This window comes from Oryctolagus cuniculus, chromosome X (genome assembly GCF_051225735.1).
Source record: "Oryctolagus cuniculus isolate XC-2025 breed Fujian yellow rabbit chromosome X, ASM5122573v1, whole genome shotgun sequence".
Taxonomy (NCBI): Eukaryota; Metazoa; Chordata; class Mammalia; order Lagomorpha; family Leporidae; genus Oryctolagus; species Oryctolagus cuniculus.
In genome coordinates this window covers 19,929,869-19,949,956 of record NC_142888.1, presented here as the reverse complement: position 1 = coordinate 19,949,956, position 20,088 = coordinate 19,929,869, and positions in this window count along the sequence as shown.

Here is a 20,088-nt window from a genome sequence, read left to right as displayed (position 1 = left end):
CATGGTGGTACAGGTATCTTTTTGATACCTTGTATTCTCATCTTTTGGGTATATGCCCAATAGTAGGATTGCTGGATCATATGGCAACTCTATTTCTAGTTTTTTAAGAAATTTCTACACTGTTTTCCATAGTGGCTGCACTAAATTGCATTCCCACTAACAGTAGATAAGTGTTCCACTTTGTCCACATCTTTGCCAGCATTTGTTCTGTATTTTGGATTTTAGCCATTCTGACAGGGATAAGGTGGGTTTGATTTGCATTTCCTAATGGCTAGTGATGTTGAGCATTTTTTGCATATATTTGTTGGCCATTTGTATTTATCCTTTTGAGAACTGTCTATTGAAGTCCTTTGCCCATTTGTCAACTGGACGGGTTTGTTTTTATTGTTGAGTTTTTAAGTTTACTGATATATTTGGGATATTAATCCTCTGTCAGATAAATGGATGACAAATGTTTTTTTTTTCCAATTCTGTTGGATGTCTCTTCACTCTCTTAATCGTTTCCTTTGCTGTGCAGAAGCTTCTGAGTTTGATATAGTCCCATTTGTTTAGTTTTTGCTTTTATTGTCTGTGCTTTGGGGGTCTTGTCCAAGAAGTTGTCTTGGAGTGTTTCTTCTATATTTCCTTCCAGCAACTTCATAGTCTCCATTCTTAAATCTAGGTCTTTGATCCATCTTGAGTTTTTTTTTTTTTTTTGGTATGGTCAGAAGTATGAATCTAATTTCATTCTTCTACATATATACATCCAGATTTGTCAGCACCATTTGTTGAAGAAATTATCCTTTCTCCACTGTATGATCTGATCACTTTTGTCAAAAATCAGTTGGCTGTATGTATGTGGATTCATTTCTGGGCTCTCTATTCTGTTCAGTTGATCTATGTATTGGTTTCTATGATAGTACCATGTTGTTTTAATTACTGTAGCTTTGTAGTAAACTCTGAAGTCAGGAATTTTGATGCCTCCAGCTTGTTTTTTTTTTTTTTTTTTTTTTTTTTTTTTTTTTTTTTTGTTCAAGATTGGTTTCGCTATTCTGGGTCTTTTGTTATTCCATATGAGTGTTAGGATTGCTTTTCTTAGTTCTGTAAAGAATGCCATTGGTATTTTTATATGGATTGCTTTGAATTGTAGATTGCTTTAGGTAGCATAAACTTTTTTAAAAAGCATTTTATTTATTTGAAACTCAGAGTTACAGAGAGAGAGGGAGAGTGGGAAAGAGAGAGAGAGAAAGAGAGATCAATTTTCTGTCTACTGGTTCACTCCCGCATTAGCTGGGGCTGGGCCAGGGTAAAGCCAGGAAACAGGAGCTTCTTCCAGGTATCCCATGTGGGTAGCAGGAACCCAAACACTTGAGACATCTCCTGCTGCTTTTCCCAGGCCATTAGCAGGGAGCTGGACCAGAAGTGGAGCAACCAGGACTCATAGAGGCACCCATATTGAAACCTGCATCACAGGTGGCAGCTTTATCTGCTATGCCAAAATGCTGGCCACAAGTATAGACGTTTTAATGTTGATTCTTCTGATCCAGGATCAAGGAATATCTTTCCAGTTTTTTGTGTCCTTGATGATTTCTTTCATCAATGTTTGACAATTTTTATTATAGAGGTCTTTAACTTCTTTGGTTAAATTTATTCCTAAATATTTGATTTTTTTTGGTGGCTAGTGTGAATGGGAATTCTTTTTTGATTTCTCTTTCTGTGAGTTCATTAGCATACAAAAAGCTCCTGTTTTTTGTATGTTTATTTTGTAACCTGCAACTTTACTGAATTGATTTATCAATTCTAACAGGTTTTTGATGGAGTGTGTAGGTTTTTTCTTTTTCAACATCATGTCACCTGCAAACATGGATAATTTGGCTTTGTATTTTCCAATTTTGATGCCCTTTATTTCTTTCTCCTTACTAATTGCTCTTGCTAAAACTTGTAGTACTATATTGAATAAGAGTGCTGAAAGTGGACAACCTTGTCTTGGTCCAGATCTGAGGGGAAGTGCTTTCATTTTCTCCCCATTCAGTATGATATTGGCTTTAGTTTGTGATATATAGCCTTTATAATTTTGAGGAATTTCCTTCTATATATGAGGGTTTTTTTAATAATTATGGAGTGTTGAATTTCTTCAAATGCTTTCTCTGTATCTATTGAGATGACCGTATGGTTTTTATTCTTCATTCCATTGATGTGATTTATAACATTTATTGATTTGAGAATGTTGAACCACTCCTGTTTTTCAAGGATAAATCAGACTTGATCATGATGAATGATCTTTTTATGTGGCTTTTGATTTGATTTGCTAGTATTTTGTTGAGAATCTTTGCATCTATGTTCATTAAGGATATAAGTCAGTAGTTTTCTTTTCCTGTTGTGTCTTTGGTTTGGCATCAAAGTAATGCTGGCCTAATAGTTTTCAGATTTCCATCCTGTTCAATATTTTGGAATAATTTGAAGAGTATTGGAGTTATTTCAGCTTTGAATTTTTGTAGAATTCAGTAGTAAAGTCATTAGGTTCTGACCTTTTCCTTGATGAAAGACTTTTGATTACTGCTTCAATCTCATTGCCTGTTATGTGTTAATTTGTCAATATCTTTTTGATTTTTTTAATTTTTAATTTTTTATTTATTTGTTTATTTATTTTTTGACAGGCAGAGTGGATAGTGAGAGAGAGAGACAGAGAGAAAGGTCTTCCTTTGCCGTTGGTTCACCCTCCAATGGCCGCCGCGGCCAGCGCGCTGCGGCCGGCACACTGCGCTGATCCAAAGACAGGAGCCAGGTGCTTGTCCTGGTCTCCCATGGGGTGCAGGGCCCAAGCACTTGGGCCATCCTCCACTGCACTCCCTGGCCACAGCAGAGAGCTGGCCTGGAAGAGGGGCAACCGGGAAAGAATCCGGCGCCCCGACTGGGACTAGAACCCGGTGTGCCGGCGCCGCAAGGCGGAGGATTAGCCTAGTGAGCCCCAGCGCCAGCCAATATCTTTTTGATTTAATCTTGGTAGGTGATGTGGATCCAGGAATTTATCCAGTTCAAGGCTTTCCAGTTTTTTAGCGTATATTTCTTATTATCCTTTGTATTTCAGTGGAGTCAGTTGTAATATGTCCTTTTTCATCTCTAATTTTATCTTCTCAAAAATAATCAACTTTTTGTTTTGTTGATCTTTTGTATTTTTTAGCTTCAATTTAGTTGATTTCTTATTCTTATTGATTTCTGATCCTTATTATTTCTCACCTCCTGCTAATTTTAGGTTTGGTTTGTTCTTGTTTTTCTAAATCTTCAAGATACGTCATTAGATCTTTTTTAAAAAGATTTATTTATTTAATTGAAAGGTGGAGTTACAGAGAGGCAGAGGCAGAGAGACAGATCTTCTACCAAATGGTTCACTCCCCAAATGGCTGCAATGGCCAGAGCTGGGTGGATCTGAAGCCAGGAGCCAGGAGCTTCTTCTGGGTCTCCCACTTGGGTGCAGGGGTCCAAGGACTTGGGCCATCTTCTACTGCTTTTCTAGGCCATAGCAGAGAGCTGGATCACAAGTGGAGCATCTGGGTCTTAAACCAGTAACCAAATGGGATGCTGGCACTGCAGACAGCAGCTTTACCTGCTACATACACCACAGTGTCAGTCTCTCATTATACCTTAAATTTGAGATTTTTAAATGTAAACATTTAATGCTATAACTTTCCCTCTTAATACTGCTTTTGCTGTATTCCACTTGTTTCGAAATATTTTTGATTTCCTTTTTAACTTCTTCAGTGACCCATTGATCATTCCATAGCTTATTATTAAATTTCCAGGAATTTTTGAGTGTTCTGTTGCTCCTCTTATTGTTGGTTTCTAGCTTTATTCCTTTATGGTCTTATAAGTTACACGGCATGATTTCAGTCTTTTTAAATTTGCTGAGAGTTTATTTGTGGCCTAATATGTGGTATATCCTAGAAAATGTACCATATGCTGATGAGAACGTGTATTTTGTAGCTGTTGGGTGAAATGTCCTGTAAAAGTCTGTTAGGTCCATTTCCTTGATAATGTGCTTCAACTCCAATGTATATTGATTTTTTTCTGGATGATCTGTCCATTGATGACAGTGGGGTGTTGAAGTCACCCAGTCTTATTATATTGAAGTCTATTTCTCCCTTTATGTCTAATAGTATTTCCTGTGTATATCTGGGCCATCTTGTGTTGGGTGCATATATATTTATGATGGTTATGTATTCTTACTGAATTGAACCTTTTATCAAAATATAATGTCCTTCTTTATCTCCTTATAGTTTTTAATTTAAAGTCTGTTTTATTTGATGTCAGCATAGCAATGCCTGCTTGCTTTTGGTTTCCATTTGCCTGGCATATCTTTTTCCAACCCTTCATTTTCAGTTGGTGTGTATCTTTGCTTGTGAATTGAGTTTCTTGTAGACAGCATAGAGTGGGGGGATGGTTTTTTATACATTCTGCCAATGCAAATCTTTTGGTTGGTGAATTTAATTTATTTACACTCAGGGTTAGTATCGATAGATAAGAACCAAGACTTGTCATTTTGTTGATTTTAATGATTCCACCAGCTCTGTTAATGAATTTGGTGGTCATGTGTTTTCATGATGTTTACTTCTAATGTGAGATGCCTTCAGAATTTCTTGTAAGGCTGGTTTGGTGGTGGTGAATTCTGGCAGTTTTTGCTTATCTGGAAAATCCTTCATTTCTCCTTCACTTTTAAAAGTTAGCTTTGCTGGATATAATATTCTTAGTTATAAGATTTTTTTTTAAAAGATCTTCAACATATCATCCCACTTTCTTCTGACCTGCAGGGTTTCCACTGAGAAGTTTGTTAATCTAATTGGTTTTCCTTTATACGTAACTTGACACTTTTTTTCTTACTGTCTTTAGGATTCTCTCCTTTAACTTTTTAAAAAAAATTTGTTTATTTGAAAGTCAGAGTTTCAGAGAGGCAGAGAGAGAGAGAGAGAGAGAGTCTTTTTTCCACTGGTTCACTCCCCAAATGGCCACAACAGCCAGAGAATAGCAATTCCAAGCCAGGAGCTAGGAGCTTCTTCTGGTTCCCTCATGTAGGAGCAGGGGCCCAAGGACTTGGGCCATCTTCCACTATTTTCCCAGACCAAGTAGGGGGCTGAATCAGAAGAGGAGCAGCCAGGACATGAACTGGTGCCCATATGGGATGCCAGCACTGCTGGCGGTGGCTTTACCCAGCACTGGACCCTCCTTTAATTTTTGATACTTTGACAACAATATACCTTGGAGAATACCTTTTTAAATTGAGTCTGCTTGGGGTTCTTTGAGCTTCTTGTATCTGGATGTCCATGTCTTTTTCAAGACCTGAGAAATTTTCAACTATTTTTTCATTTAGCAGGTTCTCAATGCATTTTTCCTCCAGGAATACCTATAATATGACTGGTCATTTCATTGTATCTCATATTTTATGTAGACTTTCTTCATTCATTTTAATTCTTTTCTATTTATTTTGTCTGATTGGGTTATTTCAAAATTCTTGTCTTTGAGATCAGAAATCCTTTCCTCTATTTGGTCTATTCTACTGTTAAAGCTCTCAGTCATATTTTTTACTTCATTGATTGAAGATTTCATTTCCAAAATTTCTATTAGGTTCTTCTTAATGAGTTCTATCTCTTTAGTAATATTTTCATTCATGTAATTCATTGATTTCCTCATTTCTTTAATCTATCTGTATGCACTTCCATCTTGTTCAGTTTTCTTATAATAATTATTTTGAATTCTATATTTATTTATTTATTTATTTTTGACAGGCAGAGTGGACAGTGAGAGAGAGAGACAAAGGTCTTCCTTTGCTGTTGGTTCACCCTCCAATGGCCGCCGTAGCCGGCGCGCTGCGGCCAACGCACCGCGCTGATCCGATGGGAGGAGCCAGGTACTTATCCTGGTCTCCCATGGGGTGCAGGGCCCAAGTACTTGGGCCATCCTCCACTGCACTCCCTGGCCACAGCAGAGAGCTGGCCTGGAAAAGGGGCAACCGGGACAGAATCCGGAGCCCCGACCGGGACTAGAACCCGGTGTGCTGGTGCTGCAAGGCGGAGGATTAGCCTTGTGAGCCGCGGCGCCGGCCTTGAATTCTATATTTATTATTTCATAGATTTCCTTCATTTCAGTATCTAATTCTCGAGGAATATTGTGTTCTTTGGAGACATCATGCTACCTTGCCTCTTCATGTCTCCTGTGGCCCTACATTGGCATCTGACCATCTGTTGTATTCATCCCTTCTTGTTTATGGAGTGGTTTTATTGGAAAAGGAGTTTATGGTTTAGCTGGAAAGCCAAATACCACTTGGGTTGTTGCTTTGAATTTGGTTCTAGGAGAGCCCAGGAGTGTAGTCTTGAGTGATTATTTTGTCTTAAGCAACGTCAGCTGTGTCTATAAGTGACACAGTAGACAAGTCTGCTACAGTTTATATGGATAGAAGTGTGGCTTTGAGATGAATAAGTGTTTCCTTGGTTGTGTGTCTTTGGTCCAGAGAGTTCCATATCAGTCTCCCTGGCAAACGTAATAGCCAGGGCCTTGTTCTTGGTGCTAAGGGAGATAAGGGTTACTGCACCCTTGTCCTACTGGCAAGCCTGAGTGGTGCCAGGGCTTGTGGCGTCAATTGTTGTGGCTCTAGGACTGTGTGATACAGATAGACCTTTCCTCAGGTCCTGCTAGGAGAGTCCAGCTGGTGCTGTGGCTTGGAATACCAACAGGCCTAGCACTAGGGCTCCTAGTGTGATATAGTCCTACAAGGTGACTACAATGTATACAGGTATTTTACACTGGAGAATAAGAGTCCAAATGGAATTCAAGCAGGTACTTTCCTATGTCTGCCTGGTAGATTCCAGTGTTACCAAGAAATTTAGAATGAATTGTTATAGTCCTGGTGTTACAGGGTGTAGTGGGGTCATTAGCCAGTTCTCCAAGGATGGTAGCAGATATTTTTATGGGCTGCTTCTTGTGTTAGCCCCCAGAAGCTAAGATGAATTCCCTTTGTTTACATAGAGTGCTTTAATGTACTTCTGAAGCTGATGCTGAGCTCTCACAGTTACAGGATGTGGAGGATCTGTCCTTTGTCCCACACATTGCCCTGACTCTAACTACAATGCTGGTAGGAGAACAGAGGCATACTGTGGGCCATTTTGCTGCTGAATATAGTAATCTGTGGAAATGGGGGGAGGGAAGGAAGCAACATGGGTTCCCTGCTCCAAGCCTGGCAGTTGCTCAGACCCCAGTCAGGTCTCCAGGCTGAAGTGAAAGTCTCCATGTCTGTGGAATTCCCCCTCAGCTAAAACTATGAGTGGCTGGGCATGTGATTTCTTTTTACCTCGTTGTGGTAAGATGGCAGCCATTTTTCAGCCATTTTGCAGTAATTTACTTCCTTCCTTTTTTGGGTTGAGTTTTCTCACCCCAAAGATATGTGCAATTCCTAACCACTAGCACTTATGAAAGTGTCCTTATTGGTAAATAGGTTCTTTCAAGAAATAATCAAATAACGATGCAGTCATATTAGATTAGGTCAAGGCTACTGTAATGACTGATGTCCTCATAAAAAGAGGGAAATTGGACACAGACACTCAGAGAGAATGCTCTGTGACAACAAAGATTGATGTGATATAGCCAAAATCAAAGAACACCAAGGAAGCCAGAAGAGACGAGAAATGACTCTTAATACAGGTTTCAGAGAGAACATGGTCCTATCAACACCTTGAATTCATTATTTATGGCCCCAAGAGTTGTGAAAGGATAAACCATTATTGTCTAAGCCACCTGGTTTGTGGTTGTTTGTTTCAGCAGCTCTGAGATACTGATATACCTCCCAATTATGCTACAGTTAATTCTAGCCAACCACATTCCTGCATTGTTGATCCTAGACTGAATTAGATTATTGCTTTTGGGGTAGAGCCATCCTTCCTGGCTGCCCACTGCTGCTAATACCAGTGAATATCAGATCACCAACAGCCTATGCTTTTAATATGTTCAGTTTCCTATTGTATGAGATAAGAATTCTGTCCCTAAATTCTACTAGCAACTACATGTCTTCTCAGTTCCTTGTCTCCACCAAATATATAAAAAAGGCTACACAGAATGCCATGAGAATGAGCACCAACTCAATACAGTGAACTTCAAATTCATACAGAGCCAATAACCATTTCTCAAAAGGAAACTTGATTTCTACCTATACAGCCTTGGAAAAAATCACAGTGGTTCCCTCCTATTTCTGAAAAGAGAGAATGGATTTTGCATTGGGAAATTAAATGGTTCTCTCAGATATCTATGTTTTTTTCTCAAACAATAAAATAATTAGCCATCAATTCTTGTGACTCAGAAAATATACTGTGCCATGAAATGACAGCTGTTTTATCTTCTACCAAAAACTGTTTAAGAAAACACCACTGAATCTTATAGCAGAATTTAAACATCCTGGACAGATAGTTTTGATATGTTTACTGTTTTCTCAAATAGGATTTAGGTTACAAATGTGGTCTAAAATGTGCCATTAATGGATTGGAAGCTATAGACAGAAATTCTTTAATCTCCAAGGAAAAACACAATGATGATTTTCGCACCATGTATGCATATATATATTCACTGTTATAGCTCCCATGGTCCCTTTGATCCAGCTAGACCTGTTGATAATGGATTCAAGTATTTACAGATAAAGTCCCACTAAGACAGATGAGTTAACAACTTTCTGGGTTGCTGTGAATTTCCATCAACTCTCCCCACCAGTCACCTTTAAACTTTAGTATTTTAAAACTTCTTTTGTTTAATAACTTTTGTGAAGTAAAACATAAGATGAAATTGCAGTACCATAGATAAACATAAGGGTGTATACAGGACTCATACATACAGTTATTCAAACTAATGACAGTGCATTTTTGGTACTCATATGTACAGTTATTCAAACTAATGACAGTACATTTTTAACATCTCCCTGATTAATTGCTCTAGCAGAGTTAGAAATACATTTTATTTTATATTTAAATATTTATTGATTTGAAAGAGTTACAGAATGAGAATGAGGGAGGGAGGAAGAGAGATAGAGACAGAGACAAAGAGAGAAGTATCGTCCATCTTCTGATCCACTCCCCAGGTGGCTGCAACAGCCAGGGCTGAATAAGGCCAAAGAAAGGCACCAGGAGCTTTGTCCAATCTCCCATGTGGGTGACAGGGGCCCAAGTACTCAGTCCATCTTCCACTGCTTTCCTTAGGCCATTAGCAGGGAGAAGGATGGAAAGTGTGGCAGCCAGGAAAAGAATCAGTACCTATATGGGATGCCAGCATCAGGTGGCAGCTTTACCAACTGTGCCACAATAGCCTCAGATTTTATTTTAAATGGCTATAGATATTTAAAGGATTTTTAAATTCAAAATAAATATTACAACTTGATTTACATATATCCAAATAAAAATGTGAAAAGAATGTTGTTCAAGGTATCCTTTCAGAACAACTTGAATGATCCTTACTATGAGGCTATTTGAAAAAGTTATGTATGTCTACTTAAGGTCATATAAAAAACAGCAATGTAAATAATATTGGCCTGAACATTTCCTTACACAGTAGTAAAATAAATTGATTAGGAATTTTCTTATTTTTACTGTTTAAAACATTTACTTATTTGAATGGCAGAGCGAGAGAGAGAGAAAGAGAGATCTTCTGTTTATTCGTTCATTCCCCAAGTGGCCTCACCACAACAGCCAGGTCTGGGACAGACCGAAGCCAGGAGCCAGGAGCTCTGTCCAGGTCTCCCAGATGGGTGGCAGAGGCCCAATAAGTTGGGTTATCATCTGCTGCTTTCCTAGATTCATTAGCAAAAAACTGGATCAGAAGAGGAGAAACCAGGACTCGAACTGACGCTCTTACATGAGATGCCAGTGTCCCCAGTGGAGGCTTAACCAGGTGTACCACAATACTGGCTTCTATATTTTGATTTTGATAGCTGGTATGTAGAGTTCATAAAAATTTCCCTAATACCTCCTCTACAGAGGGCACTCATAGGAGGTTTTTGTAAATTGTGACTTGTAATACATTAGCTGATGGTAGAATCAACTTTGTTGTTTGTAATCAGAATCTATTTTAAAATGAAATAACATGGATGGAGCATAATAGAATAGGAAGCATTTTGTGCAACTTTTAAGTTCAATTTTTACAATATCTGTGCATGTCCATGTTTTTCATATATGTGAAATGAAATATATCCTATGATAGGCTATAGATTGAAGTATTTGGAGGTATCTGTAAGCCCATACTAGTATCTTGAAATATTCCAAAGAATATCATTATAAGTAGTTATTTATGGAAAAAAGTATACCATATACCATACCATGATTTGACTGTACATATTCATTTCCAGTTTGATTAGGTACAGATTTTTGAATTATTATATTATTACATTTATTTTAAATTTATTACTGTACTAATATGATAAAGACAAAACAACATAGCTTATTTTTAATCATGCTATTATTACCCATTAGGTTATGATGTGTGTGTGTTAAATTTATCATAGGATCCCGTATAAAGTACAATTATTTGTTTCAGTATTATTTGTAGTTTTATAAAATTACATTCTTAGTAAAAAATGTTTATATTTAAACTTGTTATTAGTTACGATTAAGTTAAAGTTACAAGGTCTGTGGTTTTAGTAGACTATAGTCTTTTATAGCACATAGGAAAAATTTGTACCTGAAGGATCACTTCTGACTCTTATCTTGCTTAATAAAGTATATAAAATAAACTTCTATCGCTTCTTGGAGTAATGCCATGATCTTTATATTCCCAGGGTTTCTGGAAGCATAAATTTGAGGAGTTTTCAAATGTCAGTGAATTATAAACCTATGAGAAGGGCCTATCCAGAAATGTGATTAAAACCACTTTGGATCTAAAGAAAGAGAAGACACTTAGATTAAATTGGTAAGAGAGATAGTTACTCTAAGTAGAGTACCTGATCCTTATTCATGAATGAGAATTCTTCTCTATAATTTAAAAATGGAAGTAGGACAACAGTATTGTCCTTTATTCTTGGCCCCTTCGCCACTTCTCCAAATTTAAAAGTCTTCAGTGTCTTTCCAGTTTTAGTATATAGACAACTCCCTGAGCTGTGTGCTTTGGTTCCTTTCGGTTGGCTCCTGAATAGGTTTCTAGCTACATATTCCACATTTTCAAACCTTATTTCATTGCCTTCTCTTCAGCTACACTGGTCTCCTTTTACTCTTTTTTTAATAGAAAGCTTTTATTTGATAAATATAAATTTCATAAGTACAACTTTTGGATTATAGTATTTCTTCCCCCCAACACCTGCCCTCTCACCCCCAAACCATTCCACCTTCTACTCACTCTCCCATCCCAGTCTTCATTAAGATTCATTTTAATTAGCTTTATATACAGAAGGTCCACTCTGTACTAAGTAAAGATTTCAACAGTTTGCACCTACACAGACACACAAGGTATAAAGTACTATTTGAAGACTAGTTTTACCATTAATTCTCAGAGTACGACACATTAAAGACAGAGGTCCTACATGGGGAGCAAGTGCGCAGTGACTCTTGTTGATTTAACAATTGACACTCTTATTTATGATGTCAGTGATCACCCAAGGCTCTTTTTTATTATTTTTTTTATTTTTTAATTTTTGACAGGCAGAGTTAGATAGTGAGACACTGCCTTCCCAGGCCACAGCAGACAGCCGGACTGGAAGAGGAGCAACCGGGACAGAACTGGCACCCCAACTGGGACTAGAACCCAGGGTGCCAGTGTCGCAGGTGGAGGATAAGCCTAGTGAGCCGCAGTGCTGGCCCACCCGAAGCTCTTGTCATGAGCTGCCAAGGCTATGGAAGCCTCTTGAGTCCACAAACTCCGACATTATTTAGACAGGGCCATAATCAAAGTGGAAGTTCTCTCCTCCCTTCAGAGAAAGGTACCTCCTTCCTTGATGGACCCTTCTTCCACCGGGATTTCACTCAGAGAGATCTTTCATTTAGGTCATTTTTTTGCCACAGTGTCTTGGCTTTCCATGCCTGAAATGCTTTCATGGGCTTTTTAGCCAGATCTGGATGCCTTAAGGGCTGATTCTGAGGCCAGAGTACTGTTTAGGACATCTGCCATTTTATGAGTCTGCTGTGTGGCCTGCTTCCCATGTTGGATCATTCTCTACTTTTTAATTCTACTATTACTAGCAGACACTGGTCTTATTTATGTGATCCCTTTGACACTTAATTCTATTTTTATGATCAGTTATGAACTTAAACTGATCACTTTAATTAGTAGGATGGCATTGGTACCTGCAAACTTAATGGGATTTGGAGTCCTATGGCAAATTTCTACTTTTTACCCTTAGGTATAAGTCCGAGGGAATGTGTGCCAAACTGTACACCTCCTTCCTGTCTTAATTCCACTCTTATTTTTTAACAGGGATCAATTTTCAATTGGATTTAAACACCCAAGAATAATTCTGTGTTAATTAAAGAGTTCAACCAATGGTATTAAGTAGAAAAAGAAAATAATGAAAAGAATAAAATAGTAAGCTGTTCCTCTTTCTTAAGGAACAGACCAGACCATACAACATGCTCTTTGCTACACTCTAGTCATAGAGCTGTGTTGTGTATACTTTACACTCCTTGGGATAGCTGTCTTTGCATTCATTCTTTTATTCATCCATCCATCCAATTTGCTGATCATCTTTTATGAAATAATGACTGTGCTAGTCACTGGCATTTGAGCAGAGTAGAGACTATGAGGACATTTCAAAACAGTCGTGGAAAGTTGTATTAAATATAAATTTATTTTGTTACAAAAATTGTGAAATATGTGCACATGCATAGTCTTTAAAAATTCATGAATAATTGTATTAAGAAAAATATGCATAGATTTCAAAAGTTTTGGCCCCCAAATAAATGTATCTTTTAATTCCATTTTCCATGAACCTTTTGAAGTATTCTCACAGAAAATATTTCTTTTTAAATGGAGTTCACAGTCTAGAATGGATAGGGGAAACCAAGTAATCAGACAAGTAAGTATGTACTGTGTCAGAGGTTGGTAAGTGTGGAAACATAAAATAGGCACTGGTCATGGGGAGTGTGGTACAGTGAGGATGAATGAAAAAAATTTTCTACAACAAGTCACTGATGGCCCAATGAGAAGGAGAGAAATATGAATAAGGGGCAGGAGCAAGCCTTAAACTTATATAAAGAGAAGTATTTTCCATGCAGGTAAAATGTCAAGTGAAAAAGTCCTGAGGTTCGTATATGCTGAGAATGTTTTAAATATAGCCAAGAGACCAGTGGGACCGAGTGGGTGAGCAAGAATGAAAGTAGTAGGAGATGAGCTTAGAGAACAGAGCAGCAGGTTAGTGCTGAAACATGACTGTTACAGGCCATTCTATGGGCTTACAATAGGCATTCAGTTCGAATGAGATGTAAGGCCATTGAGTATTTTGAATAGAGACCTATCTTTATCTGCCTTACTCTTTAATTAATTATTAAAATTTATTATCTATAGAGGAGATCTCTCTGGTTGCTGTTTTCATGTTTAGAAAGATTTATTTATTTATTTGAAATGCAGAGTGACAGAGAGGGAGGACAGACAGACGTAGACACACACACACACACACACACAGACAACCACCATCTGCTGATCTACTTCCTAAATGGACACAACTGATTTACTCCCTAAATGGACACAACAGCCAGGGCTGCTCAGGGCTGAATCTAGGAGCTAGGGATTCCATCAAGGTCTCCCATATAGGTGGCAGGAACTCAGATACCTGAGCCATCATCTACTGCTTCCCATTTGCATTAGCATGAAGCTGGATTGGAAGCAGAACAGCTGGAACTCAAACCAACAACACAAGTAGTAGCTTAACTGGTTGCTGTCTTTGGAATTGTCTGTACTGAAGATAAAAGTTGAAGCAAGGGGACCTCACAAAACATTTCAAAAAATTTTAATTGATATACAGTATGAACATTTTACATTGAGATTCAGTATATACAAATACATGCATACATATATACATAGACATATATATGTTTCTATATATGTGTAAATAATCCTGAAATGAATGCTTTACAAAAAATTCATCTCTCTATACATTATATTGTTCCATGTTTTCTATTATATTCCATGGATTGTTTTATTGCTGTTTATAAGGCAATGCAGTTATTGACTTCATGACTCCCTAATGAGTCACAACCTTATAAAATCATATAGGAAGATATGTAATAATTCAAGAGAGAGATGATTTTTTTTAAAAGATTGTATTGATTCATTTGAGAGGTAGAGTTACAGACAGAGAGAGGGAGAGACAGAGAAGTTATTCCATCTGCTGGTTCACTCCCCAAATGGCCACAGTGCCTGGAGCTGCACTGGAGCTGCACTGATCCGAATCCATGAGCCAGGAGATTCCTCCAGGTCTCCCATGCGGGTGCAGAGGCCCAAGCACTTAGGCAATCTTCCACTGCCTTCCCAGGCTATTAGCAGAGAGCTGGATCAGAAGAGGGGCACCCAGGACACAAACCGGCGCCCATATAGGATGCTGGCACCACAGGTAGAGGCTTAGCCTACTACGCTACAGTGTTGGCCCTCATTCTTGGGTGGGGAGTGATGTGAGTTGATCCCTGTGATTTATGGACACATGCATGGAAGACAAGGGTAGCAGGCCCTACTTGCGTCCAAGAATATAAACAAACAATGGGGCAAAACGGCTTCTCCCGATGGCTGCAAGTCTGGGTGAGGGGAGAGGGTAGGGAGGTGGGCGGGGTGGTGCCTGAACTTTCCACCTGTTCCTCTGTGTTTACCCCCTCCTTCTTTTTCCCATGTGGAACTTCAAAAGCAGTTCTCCAAGCTCGCCCTCCTGCCACTATCCAAAGCTCTATGGACCTTCAAATTCCTGTCTCACCTGGTCTTCTCTGAGCCAGCGCTGACCTCCCTGGTCTGAGCCTCTGCTGTTTCCCCTTCACACTTGCTCTCTCAGTGTGGACCTGGCTGTTCTCCTGGGTTTTTCACTGTGAATTTCCCACAGCCCTATCTAATGCATGTATCTTCTCTCCTCCTTAATTATTAATTTTGCCTGGCATGATTCAGATTGTCCTGCTGCTACTCTGCCATCTTGCTTCTCCCATTTGTGGCTATTATAGTCACTAAAGAATATATTTCTCCTCTACACTGTTGAAAGTCTTTTTGTTATTTTTTTTTTTTTTTGGTCAGTACTTTCCTACCTTCCTGGAAAGACTGGAAATTTCATTAGTACAGGAGTGACTATTTACCATTGTATTTCTAGCACTTGGCATAGTACCTATGGTATACTAAATAGTCAATGAATAAATATCTTCATTGCACACATATACCAAAACCACATAAAATGAATAAGCCAGGATGAGACATTGGAAAAATTAGCCCCAATCCCAATATGGTGAATCATGTATATCTATTTCTAGAGGCAAAGGTCTTTTCAAGGCAAGAGCCATAATCTTTGAAGGAGAAATATTTTATAAGGCATGGGTATACCTGGAAAAAAGAGAATAAGAGGGGTTGGAGCTGTGGCGTAATAGTAAGGCTACTGCCTGCAGTGCCAGCATCCCTTATGGGCACCAGTTTGAGACCCAGCTGCTCCACTTCTGATCCAGCTCTCTGTTGCGGTCGGGGAAAGCAGTGGAAGATGACCCAAGTGCTTGGGCCCCTGCACTCGCATGGGAGACCTAGAGGAGGTTCCCGGCTCCTGGCTTCAGTTTGGCTCTGCTCTGGCCATTGCAGCCATTTGGACCAGCAGATGGAAGACTTCTCTCTCCCTGCCTTTACCTCCATCTCTCTGAAACATTTCCTTTCAAATAAATAAATAAATCTTTTTAAAAAAGAGAATAGGAGAAGGGACTAGTAGCAAAGTAAAGTAAGAGAAATGGAACTTCAATCCAAATGTGAAGTCTTGGTAAATGGTTTCATGATTTATTTTAGTGTGGCTAAAATTATGCAGGGTGACTTACAAGGTAAGACCACAAAAGTTGAGATAGATACCCCTGTCTTTCTATTTTTGGCCCACATATTGGATTCAAGCCACTATGCCATGATAAACCCAAACAGCTTCATGCAAAGCTTCATATAAGTATTCTCCCCCAAAAGTCATTGAAAGCCCCAAGTAACAGCCACTATCAATCACTAGACACATGAATGATGGTTCTAGCCCTTAGCCTTTAAATTGCTCCCTAGAATACCAAGTGGAACAGAGATCAGATGCTCATACCAATATTGCCCTCAATTGTGCATTTTTGAACAAAATAAAAGCTGTCATTAAGTCACACATGATTTGTTATATAGCAAAATATTTTCAGAACAATTGGTGAAGCTGAAGCATTAATTTGCCCATCAGAAATGTGAGGATTAATGAAATAATATATGTGAAAGCAGTTTATAAGCAGTGAAATGCTACAAAAATAAGGAATTGCTATTGAATTGTTGTTTCTATAGATGTAAAATATGTAGGACATATAAGGTATGCACAAAGTATTTCATAAGTGTCCTTTAGATTTCATAAGAAATTAAATGGGGTGTGGGCACAAACTCTATTCATGACCAAATTTGTGCGAGGGTTAACATAATTAATATATGTTTCTGTACATTACATGCATACATATGAATTTACATTCAAATAGTCTACCTCCACATGATATAAAACTGAGCCAACACTTTTTGTGTGATAAAAATGGAAGTGTTTCAAACTCAGAGAATGTGACAATGTACCTTATGCAAACCCATAGACAACCTATCTAGTTTGATGGTTTTATAAACAATGGTTTCCCAGCCTCAGCATTTCTCCCTGAAATCTAGCTCTAGTTGCCATAGCAGTGACTTGTTAATCTAGTTTCCTTTTCTTGCCTCTATCACTTCCTCACTTGGGGTATCATCTCCCAAAATGTGTCCTTTAAAATTTTTGTCCTATGATCTGCTTCCAGTAGAGCTCTATCAGTATTTTTCTTTGTGATCTAGAGAAAATTCTAGATTTCATTTTCATTTTTATGAGACTGGAATAAATGGGGGCGGCATTGCAGCACAGCTGGTTAAGTCACTGCTTATGATGCCAACATCCCATATTGTAGTGCCATTTGGAGTCTGGGCTTCTCTGCTTCCAATTCAGCTCACCACTAGTGTGCATGGGAAGGCAGGCCCAAGTGGTTGGACCTCTGCCACTCATGTGGGAAACCCCGTTTTAGGCTCCAGCTTTGGCCTGGTCCCATCTTGGCTATTGTGGCCATTTTGGAGTGAACCTTTGGATGAAAAGATGAAAGATCTCTCTCCCTCCTCCCTCCTCCCTCCTCCCTCCTCCCTCCTCCCTCCTCCCTTTCAGTCAGTCTGCCTTTCAAATAAATAAAATAAATCTTTAAAAAAAGATTGAAATAAACTAACTGGTATCTACTGTCGCTCCCCGTCTTCGTGGAGGAACGACACAGGACCCTGCGTTGTTCTTTTGTCTGCTCGGCCCTCCCCGGGTTTGCTGCTGGTTCTTCCCGGGTTGGCTACCAACCCTTCCACCTCCATGGAAGGGCGGTTCCCCCTAGCCACTTTCCCCACTTCTGCGGGGGAGCGGCACACCGCCAGCCGGCTCTCTCGGGGGCTGCACAGGTGTTCCTTCAGATAGATGTTCCCCTTAGATGTTCCTCCTGCATGTTGTCTCTCTCCTCCTTTATAGTCCTCTTCCACCAATCCCAACTCTGCTACCCACACGCCGAGTACGCTGCTCTCCTCCAATCAGGAGCAAGATCAGCTCCTGCAGCTCAGTCAATCAAATTGGCGAGAGGCAGCTGCGTAGAAGTTGTTACTCCCTTCTCAGCGCCATATTGTGGGAGAGCAGATGCATAGAATAAGTCTTAATTCCAGTAACTTAGTCTAGTCCGAGTTGCTCCCCACATCTACTGCCATAGGTAATTCTAAAACTGTAATTGTTGGGAGACCCAGGATTTGCCAAAAGTTATAAAATACATGGCTATGCTTGATTAGATAACTGAGAAGGTGAAACAATTATTTTTATAAAGGTACAGTTATAACACAACTGTTTTCAGAAGACCACAGTATCAAGTTAAAGGTCATACTACTGTGCAACAGAGGAAGAATATTAGGTTATAACTGAAAATCCCAGTGCAAATTAAATATCCCAAAATTAGAGTTGCAGACAGTCATGGTCTCTTCAAAATGTTCTATTCAAATAAGCAATAAATTTGACATGGGCCAAGTTGAGAAAGAATGGTTGGTTGTTAATTTCTATTTCAAAAGAATGCCAAAAAGAACAATCATCAGCTTCCTTTACTAATCGATTCACTTTGGAAAATATGACTGAATTCTTGCCTAAATCTGCCTCTTAATGTTACTGAGCATTTTTAGTGAAGCAAAGTGCATTTAAAAAACATTATGACAGCAATATCTCCAGTCCCATATGCCCTTTGAGAACACCGGAGCTACTCATTCAAGAGGTATAGTCTGTTTGCCCTTCCCTACATCTGGGACTCAATGTTATGATAACAACCAGGGTCAGGAAAACTAAGTTTATTACAAGACTCAACATAGGAAATTAGTACTGAACATTATGGAATGTTGGATCACTTCAGTAAGTTAACAGAGAAATCTAACACTTAGGTTTTAGCACTAGTATCAGCAGATCCTCAATATCAAGGCAACATTACTTCTGCTAGAATTCACCCGGTCTGAGGACACACTAAAAGATAATAGAATATTTAAATTTAGATCATTCTAGTAGTCAACATTTTCAAAGAGATCTCTACAAAACATAAGTTTGGAAAGAATAAGAAAAATGTTGTGATTCAAATTACCCTTGATTGTGTAGAAAATGTTCCTTAGAAAAATTTGCAGAATCCATGGCAGAAATCTAAAAATATAAACTGAACTTCCAGTCTCCTAGGGGAAAATGCTTCCTCTGCATCCCTAAAGTACATATATTTCTGTGTTTTCTAAAATATCTTTGTTAAGGGAAAACTAACAAATAGGCATGGTTATTCATGAAAATTCTTTTGTGCAATCAATGGATATCTCTATGTAAAGTGATGACAGTACATAAAGCACACATTTAAAATATTGTTAAGCATTATCTGCTAAAAGAAACTACATGGAACTTCATGGAAGCCTTATTTTTAGTGTCATAGATATGTGTCATATTTAAAAGCCTCTAGAACACAATGGTGCATTTGTAAGAATAGTGGTGAAGTTTCAGTTAATTACATCACGTTGTTCATATTCTGGCAGGACAGTTCATAAAATAAATGGCTTTAACTAGCAATCTGGAACTCTTTGACATATTATTTGAATGTCTTTTATCTTCCCAGCTGCAAATGCATTCTGGTGTAGAGTTCCAGAGGAGTTCATAGAATGTCTTTACTCAAGATGATATTCAAATTGAAAAACATATCTGAAATTTCTAGGGGTCAGTTAAACAGACACCTAGATATAACAAGTTCATCTTGACATAGGTATTCTAACTTCTCTAACCTCAATTTTGGAATAAAATATTAGCGAATGTATTTTCATATTTGTTGAAATAAATACAGCAATGTGGATCTGGAATAAGGAAGATTGTAATAGTTTCCTTTCATTGCTTGATCATCTTCACTAGACAGTTTCCAGGCAGACTTCAAACTAACTTTTGAAGATGTTTTTAATAGAATAAAATAATGAGCAATATTTCTAGCCACCTACTCTCTCAGCCTTTAGAAGCTTAAGCTGCTCAGAGGCTTACAAAATCATGCTTCACTTCTAAAATGTCATAGTTTCCATTTTGTTTGTTCATATGTTTTTCTATTGTTACTTATTCAAACAATGTATACACTCTGTGTTTTTAATGAGATACTATAAAATTTAAACAGTTTGCTTGTTTCACATAATATTTCATATATATAGTTACTTATGTGTAATTTGAGTACATGCTTATTTTCCAAAAGGGATTCTTACATGGAAATATATGATAAAATAATCATACATATATAGCTTTATTCATTTATACAAAATTAAGAGTGTCTGTATGTATATATGTATGTGTGTGTGTGTGTGTGTGTGTGTGTATATATATATATATATATATATATATCTCACCCAGATCTAAACATG